Source organism: Mesocricetus auratus, unplaced genomic scaffold (genome assembly GCF_017639785.1).
Source record: "Mesocricetus auratus isolate SY011 unplaced genomic scaffold, BCM_Maur_2.0 Super-Scaffold_100003, whole genome shotgun sequence".
Classification (NCBI taxonomy): Eukaryota; Metazoa; Chordata; class Mammalia; order Rodentia; family Cricetidae; genus Mesocricetus; species Mesocricetus auratus.
The window spans coordinates 70332964-70342136 of record NW_024429188.1 but is presented as its reverse complement, the minus strand read 5'-3'; positions in this window follow the sequence as shown (position 1 = coordinate 70342136).

The following is a 9173-nucleotide window of genomic DNA, read 5'->3' as shown; positions in this document are numbered from 1 at the left end:
GTTTTATCAAGACAGGGTTTTTCTGTCTAGCTTTGGAGCCTGTCCTGGAACTATCTCTTGTAGACCAGGCTGGTCTCAAACTCAAAGAGAACCACCTGCCTCTGCCTCTGCCACCCAAATGTTGGGATTAAAGGCATGCACCACCACTGTGCAACCAGAATAATATTTAATGTATAAACCTTATTAAATATTTCCAATTATCAAAGCAGTAGTAGATTTCCATGTATTTTGTTGTTTTCCCATATGTTATTAATTCTGTTTGAATTAGTATGAGTCCAAGTACTTTCTATAGAAAATATGTTCATTTAACTCATACTTCAGGAGATCTAAAAGAATAATGCTTCCATTTCCACAGATGGCATAACAACCTAATAGCTATACTGCAATTCAAATGTCATCGTTATTCCTTCTCTGGGTCTGTAGACTTTTCATTATTATTCTTTATTTAGCAGCTAATATCCACTTATAAATAAATACATACCATATTTTACTTTCTTGATCTGGGTTACCTCATTCAGGATGATGTTTTCTAGTTCCATCAATTGGTCTCCAAGTTTCATCATGTCATTTTTTACTAGCTGAGTAATGCATCAGTGTGTAAATGCACCACAACTTATTATTACTATTATTATTTTGCTTTTTGTGATAAGACTTGCTTTGTGCAGTTTTGGAGCCTGTTCTGGAACTTACTTTGTTGACCACTCAGGCCTTGAACTCACACAGATCTGCCTGTCCCTGCCTCCTGAGTACTGGCTTTAAAGGCATGCACTATTAGCTCACAGCAGTAACCTCTTTATCCATTCTTTGCATGAAGAACAAGACTTCATGTGTTGAGACTGGGACACCAACCCAGCCAAAACACCTTTGGACCTATAATTTACCTGCCTGCAAGATATGCTGGGTAATAGTGGGAGTGGACAACCAATAACTGGTTCAACTTGACAATCACACCACTGAGGGGGAGCCCCCATCTAACACTGACTGGATGGCCTCGAATCAGAGGCTGGATAGGCCAGAAACCTAGGATAGAATCAAACATCATTGGCCAAAAAGAGTCAACGAAATGATTCCTAATGATATTCTGCTATACTAGATCATGCCTAGCCCAATAATCATAATAGAGGCTTCATCCAACAAATGATGGGAGCAGATGTTGAGACCCACAGTCAAATATCAGGTGGAGCTTTCACAGATCCCTGTCGAAGAGGAGTGAAACAATTATAGGAGCAGAGGTGTTGAGGACACCAGGAAAACACAGCTCACAGAATCAACTAAGCAAGGCTCATAGGGTGTCACAGAGACTGAAACAGCATCCACAGAGGCTATATGGGGCTGATCTAGGTTGTCTGAATATATGTTGTTATTTAACTTGGTATTACTGTGGATCTCCTAAAAATGGGAGTGAGAATGCCTATGACTCTTCTGCCTGTTCTTGGGTTTTTGGGACTCTTTTCCTCCTACTGGGCAGCCTTGTCCAATCTTGACATGAGAGTTTGTGACTAGTCTTATTGTAACTTGTTATGCCATATTTGGGGGTGGATCTGGGAGAGAGAGGAGGTGATGCAATGACTGGGAAGAGTGGAGAGAGGGGAACTGTGGTCAGGATGTAATGTATGCGAGAAGAATAAAAAAGTATACCATGGTGAGAATATGATCAGGATAGAGCACATAGAAGAAATGAAGTATTCAAGGACTCTGCTGTTCAAGAGAATTTTATCACAGATACATCCCAAAGTGGACCCACTGTGTCGATGAAACATTAATGCTGCTTTTACATGTAGAAAAGGGAATTTGGGAATATATATGTATATATGTTATTCTAATATATTTTACAAGCATATGAATATTCCATATTTATATATATATACGTACATTGAAGATAGTAATATGGACATAGTGATTGAGGACAAAAGGAGAACATAGTAATATACAATCATCAGATAAATAAAATTCACTGAAAACTGTAAGAGTGTAATCTTATCAAGCACAGAAAACCAAAAGAAGACAAACCATGAATATGAAGATTAATATAGAAAACTCAATAGGTGATATATTTGCTTTCTTATTTTATCTAAGTGTCCTACAAAGAAAAAAATTATATACACTAACATTAACATACTGTGTTTAACAACAGTTGTATTAAAGTCCAATAGAGGGGGTTAATATAATAAATATGATTGAATCTCTTTGACTCATTGTAATTAATTTGCTACACATTGAAAATAAATTCTAATTTAGTTTGTATTATCCATCTTATCTCAACCAAAATATAATTAAAAATAATTGAATGAAATTAAGTATCATTATAAACACCATCTACTAATGAAAAATGAGGCAGTAAGTGAGAGTCAGAAGAGAAAAATGGCATATATAGCAAAGAGAATACAAATTGAGGAAACAAATCAGGTTATGTCAATAACATTAGCTATAAATGTAAACTATTCAATCAAAATTCAGAGATTTTGCAATACATGAAAATCATTTATAAGAAATATATAGGAGACAAAATAGTATTAAAAACACGAATAAATTCAAAGTAAAGGGTTGGCGAAATATATAAAATTGCAGCGATATTCTTAAGATCATAGCATACTAACATACATGTATATATTAGTTCCTAAAATGGATGCAATAAAATTTAATGAAGAAATTCTTTAACCATAATAGCTATAGAATTTAATAGTCTGAATACTTATGTGTTATAATTAGTAACTTTATTTTTATTAATTATTCAAGCTTTCAAATAAATCTTCTATGTATTTATCATGAACAACATGTTTTTTAAAAACATACACACATTGTGGGATGGCTAAATTGAATTAATTAACATGCTAACACAGTATCTTTCACACTTGTCATTTCCAGTGGTGAGAACACTTAAACATCTAATCTCAGCAGTTCTCCAGAGTAGAACACATTGTTGCTATAGTCACCATGCTGTAGTATAGATCTTGTTATTTTCTCATGTATAACTAAATTTATGTCCTTTGATTAACACTTCTCCACAAATTTTATTACTTTAGGCCCACATAATTCTACTCACTGTTTCTGTGATTTCAAGCTTTTTCACACAAAATATTAATTTTCTCCCTATTATAATTTCATCAAAGTTAAAGAAATTAACAGAATTTAGAAATTTAATGCTATCCTTCCATTTATAAGTATCTTATAAATGTGCAATTTCTAGATCATGTGGTGCAAATATCTTTGCATGATTACATTAATTTATATTTCATCAATAGTAAATAAGTGTTCATTTTTAACTTCATCATTAGCAAAATTTGTTATATAAGTTATAATAACCATTGTCACAGATGTGGTATTATACTGCACTGGGGTTTCAGCTTGCATTTCTTTGTCAACAGTGTTGAACAATTTTCCATTATCAGGTAGTCATTTGTCTCTTTTTGAGAAATGTCCTTTTAGATCCTTTGACCTTTTAAAAACCTAGTTGTGTGCTAGAGACATAGTTCAGCATTAAGAGCATTGGCTGCTGTTCCAGAAGTTCTGATTCCAATTCCCAGCACCTACATGGTGGTTCACAACAATATGTAATGAGATCTGGTGCCCTTTCTGACCTGTAGGCATTCATGCAGGCAGAACACTGTATCCATAAATAAGTAAGTATTTAATATCCTAGGTGACTATTTACTTATATACTTTGAATACAACTTCTACATTGGTTATTTTTTCAGCTTGACACAAACTAAAGTCATCTGAGAATACGCAACCACAGTTGAGAAAATACTTCCATCAAATTTGCCTATAGGCAAGCCAGTGGGGAATTTTCTTGGATGATGATTGATGTGGGAGGCTCCAGAGCACTGGGACAGAGCTCTTCCTGCATTGTGTAAGAAAGTAGAGCTAACAAAATATTTGGAGCATTCTATTCAGCACTTTTCTCCTATGGCAGTGGTTCTCAACCTTTTGTGATAAACACAAGGAACAACATAAGACGACATACATGGCTTACTTGCATACGTATAAATCTCTCTAAAGCAACATTTTATAATAGTTGAAATTTAGTTTTGTCTTTCCTGTGCATACAGTAATTTCAATAGTGATGCAAACATTAACTGTGATATGTTGAGAGTTTTAATTTGAAATTTTTGCAGAGGTCACAGTAAAAAAATAAGGGAGACATTCCCAATAATGGCGATATAAACATGTGTCATAATTTGTATGTTGAGATATTTTAGGTTAAAAAATTATAATTTTAATTATATATGGAGTGTAAAAAACATTGCTTAATTCACTAGAAAACTGTATTGAACTATGACAAAAAAGGAATATTGAATGTGTCAAGAAAAATTTCTAGAAAAATAAGCCTAAGAAAAAGAAGTGTGTAAATTGCAGACAAGAGAAGAAGTAGTACAAGAAGCAGTCAGGGGTGAAGTACAACATTTTCAGGATCGAGAATATTGGAAGGTGCTTAAAGAATGAAGTAAACTATCCAGAATCCTTTGATTACTGCCAGGGTGACTCATTAGTCAACTTTTGTATAAGCACATCGAAGAAGCTTTCCTTGATTCTGTAATTGATTTCTTGTAAGCCTAACTCAATGCAAACACCATAAAGAAAAATGTTCTCTGAACTCAAAGTCTGAGTAAGGTAAAAACTGGTGCTTAGGGAATTCTTTATAAAGTCAAGTTCCCCAATAGGGTGAACACAATTTTCAACTATTTTTGGCAAAGGTGTACTGAAAAGGACAGAAAAAAAAATCATCTTTCTCTGTAATAGAAAAGACGGTGTCCTTTGAATTAACAGAGTGTTTCCATCTTTGTACTTTTCAAAAAATTTCCCAGCTCAAATGAAAACATTTTTCATTTTTCAAATTTAAAACATATCAAGCACCTTGAACCTATGAACTAAGTAATGAAACAACTATGGTGAATATTACCGAAAATCAAGAATGATATTCTTGTATGTTCTAAAATGTACACAATTCTTAAAAGCATTATGCTCAGTAAAGGAAGCTCATATTGAATAATTTTGTTTATATTATATTTTCTACTGAAACAAATCCACATGGATAAAAAGTAACAACTGATTTACTATGTCTAGAGCAATGGATGAATACTAAATGGAAAATTCTTCCTATGGTACAGGTTTTAAACTAAAGAATATGCCTTGATGTGCACTATTTGAATCAGCATTCTCCACCAAGAAGTCCTCTTGCTACAGTGAGATGACCTGATACATAGACATATGTAGAATTTCTTGTCAGAATCAGCAATCAATGTAGACACTAGGTAAACAAATCCCCTTTTAAACACTGAGAAGCAGAAAACCTATCAATATTATGAATTCTTATAAATAGGTTTTTAGCAATTATTTATTATCTCAATTTCCCACATGTATATAAACTGTAGATTTACATAAATTTCTCCTATATTTCATTCTAATTATGAAAATAAAATAAGTTGTTAAATGTGAGGCTAATCGTAAATTGGAGTGTGTTCAGCAGAAAGCCAGGCACAATAATTTTGTCTGGATATATCCTAAATTAAATAAAATACATGATTTTCAAAGGCCAGTTGAATCCTTTTCTTCAGAAGTCAATCTTAAATGAAGAAAATAATTCATTTTGAATTATCTTCTCGTATACCTTATGAAACCTTCAATATATCATTGATATCATGCTCTAGGCAACAGGCACAGAAATCTATGCAAATATACTGTCATCTAAAATTAATAAACTGCATAGGTACTATTTTCTATTATTTTATTTCCTCCAACAGAAACTGAACTTCTTTAGGAAAGATGCTATGATTTACTTATCCTTTCATCTTTGGCATATTGCTTAGATACAATACATTGGGTACCACTGGAATTATTACGCTTAAGTGCATTAATGGATGAAAGAAAATCACTTACAGTGATCTTTTTTTCTGTTGAGATATGACCTGGATCAATTCAGGAAAAATAGCCATTTATGGAATTTCAAACCCTGAACATATTCAGATGTGAATACTTCTGTAGGAGGCTGGATCGAATTTTAGTGATCCTGTGTACATACACTGGAAGCCCAGCAAGTCTGCCATAACAGTATACTTATTGTGTTAAATTCAATGGCATAAATGAGGCACAGGTGTGCTTTGATGCCTGCAGCTCATATTGCTCTTTAGTAGAATGTTCTATTGTACACCAGCTGGAGCCTTTGCAAGCATTCTCCCAGGTATACACACCAGGTGGAATGAGAAAGAAATGATAGAGGTTAACGGCATTTTGATCAGCAGGATTCAAACGATGCTTTCTCTCACCCCTTGTACTATTTTCATTCACTAATGTACATTTATAGGGCACAAAATGCAATCAAAATCCTTTTTTAATGTGAATATTTTCACTCAAGAAAAACAGACGATTTTAGTTTCCTGATTTCAAAGCTATTCAGCTTAGCTGCATAGGCTGTAGTTGAGAAATAAATGGCATGAATTCTACCCTGGCAGTTGTCAATGAGTCACGGGAAGACAATTTTCTGTTGTCTCTGAACATCAACTGTTGGGTCATAAAATAGGGAAGTATTATTCTCCTGATGTTTTTATATGTATGTAAAATGGATTAACAAATGAAAATTTAGAGTGCCAGGCTTTGGTTTGTTACCAGATAACTCTTTATATTTTTCTGATTCTACATTGTTCAAAATATATCCCTAGGGGCTTAAAGTAGCCCATGAATACTCTTGGAGAAATGCTATCATCTAGCATCATCTAGCACGATTTGTTTCTCTCTCTCTCTCTCTCTCTCTCTCTCTCTCTCTCTCTCTCTCTCTCTCTCTCTCTCTGTCTCTCTTTCTCTCTCTCTCTCTCTCTCTCTCTCTCTCTCTCTCTCTCTCTCTCTCTCTCTCTGTGTGCATCATGAGAAAGGTAATTTCTTTTTAATTAGTGAATATCGTTTCTTCATAATATTTCTTCATAATATTGATTATCACCATACCATTTTAGTACACAAACAATGCAATTCATTCACTCACCTCCATCAGACCTTATTATCTTCTTGATTTGTGCTCCGTTGCCTCAAATAGTTCCCCCACTCTAACTTTGTGCCTTTATCCTGGATTTTTTAAATAAGAGAAAATAAGTCATGTTTTTCTTCGTGAGCTGGAACTTTCCCTAACCTTTCTTGTGTGCTTCATTTCTTGAGCCAAGTCTATTGCCATCTGCATTTTTTGGTTTGTCAATGTCTGGTCCTCTTGCTTTCAAGGGCTGTCAGCTACATACCTCACCCTGGCAATTTGACCTGTGATTATTTTCTTTCCATTGCTTCCCATGACATCTTAGTTTTAAATAATGGGTGGTTTCTCAAGATGGTACCCAGCTACAGCTCTCTGACATGCAGGAAAATGATAAACTGGAATTCCTCTTTACTTTCTAACATTTCTTGATGGAGGTGTCACTCTCTGATCAAAACATAAAATACATTTGAGGCTTGCAAGAACTTTGGACTTGTCGTGTGGGGAAAGATCTAGTGTATTTGTACCATAACCACCTGGATTATGCTTTTAATGTGGATTCTTCTACCCTTCCAGATGGGGAGCTGAGGGTTTGGAATACTGTGGGAATAACTTCATTCTGCTGAGTAACTGTTTTGCTTCTCCCTGTCTTTGTAAATTTTGGTTCTATTCCTCTGCTCAATTGCTCTTGAAATAATCTACACTTAAAATCTTGAATCTTCATCAGGTTATATGGGAACTTTTTCTAATCATGCTATGTTTGAACATTTTTGCATATATTTATCAGCAGCTTACATTTCTTCTTTTGAAATATGCTCTTTTAAATAATTTGACTATTGATTTGGAGATTGGTCATTGAAGTTTAGGTTATTTATATATTCTAGAAATTAGTAATGTATCAAAAGTGCAGTTGGCAAAGAGTTTCTGTCATATCATATATGGTGTATTTGCTCCAAAAATTATTTCCTTTACTCCTCTGTAGGTTTTTTTATGTTATTTAATCCCATCTGTAAATTCTTACTCTTATGTTGTGTGCTATTGAAATCCTATTCGGAGCTGGGTTGTTGCTTTTCTAGAAGTGATTTTTTTGAGTTCCCCTCGAACATTTGCAAGTTTACACGAATTTTTAAAGGTTACACTTTAAAGCTTGAAAAGTTTCATACATTTATATAATAAATTTCAGTTATTTTCAATCTCATTTTCCTTTATACCCCTTGGGCATATTTTGAAATGGTTTGCTATATTATGAGATACATGGTTCTACTTTCATTCTGCTACATACAACCATCCATTTTACAACCAATTTTTGTTGAAGAGTATATGTTATTCCAATGTATGCTTTCCATACCTTTGCAAAAATCCAGAGAATGCAGTTTTGTAAGTTTATTTTGGAGTACTTGATTTAGTTCTGTTGGCCTACATACCCATTTTTGCCAGTATTATGCTGTTATTACTAATTCTCTTATTGAGAAATTTCCATTATTATTCATTTTAGTTGGAATTCCTTAGGAAATATGGGTTCTTTGGTACTCCCATATGAATTCTGGAGTGGTCTTCTTTTATTTTAGTGAAAAAGCTACTACAGTTTTGATTGGAATTGCACTGAATTTGTAGATTCTTTTCCAATCAAGTGCATCGTGCAGCTCAAGAAGGCACTCTATTTCTGTTTATAGATGATCTCTTTTCTATTACCCGAGTTTGGGCTTCTAACCTTCTGATAATGTCTATCCCATAACCATCTTTCTACATGCCTTCAGTCTGTCCCAAAATGTATCTGCATTGGTGAGTATAATTTCATATCACCACTGGTCAGTCTCATGTGCTACATTGGTTCTTGGGTTAGCAAGTAGAAGAATGGAGTCTTTAGGAATTGTTTATATGTAAATTCAGATTCTTCTGCTGTCTTTGACAGACAGATCTCACTACAAACTATCTCCCACATTGGCCTCCCTCATGACCTATGGGAAAGATAGGGAAGCACAGCATGCCCCTTTCCGTGGTATCTACTTACCATGAAGTACATAGATTTAATGTTTAGTTTTTTATCATTGGATAAAGTTGATTTAATGTTGTGATACTTTACCTGGGAAGACTATTGAGTATAAATGGCCTCACTAGAAACAAGATCAATGAGGCAAAACTTCCTCCATAGCCTGTTTAGTAATTTAGTGGATTTATTGGGGTTACTAACAGGAACACAGGTGAGAGGTTATTTATACAA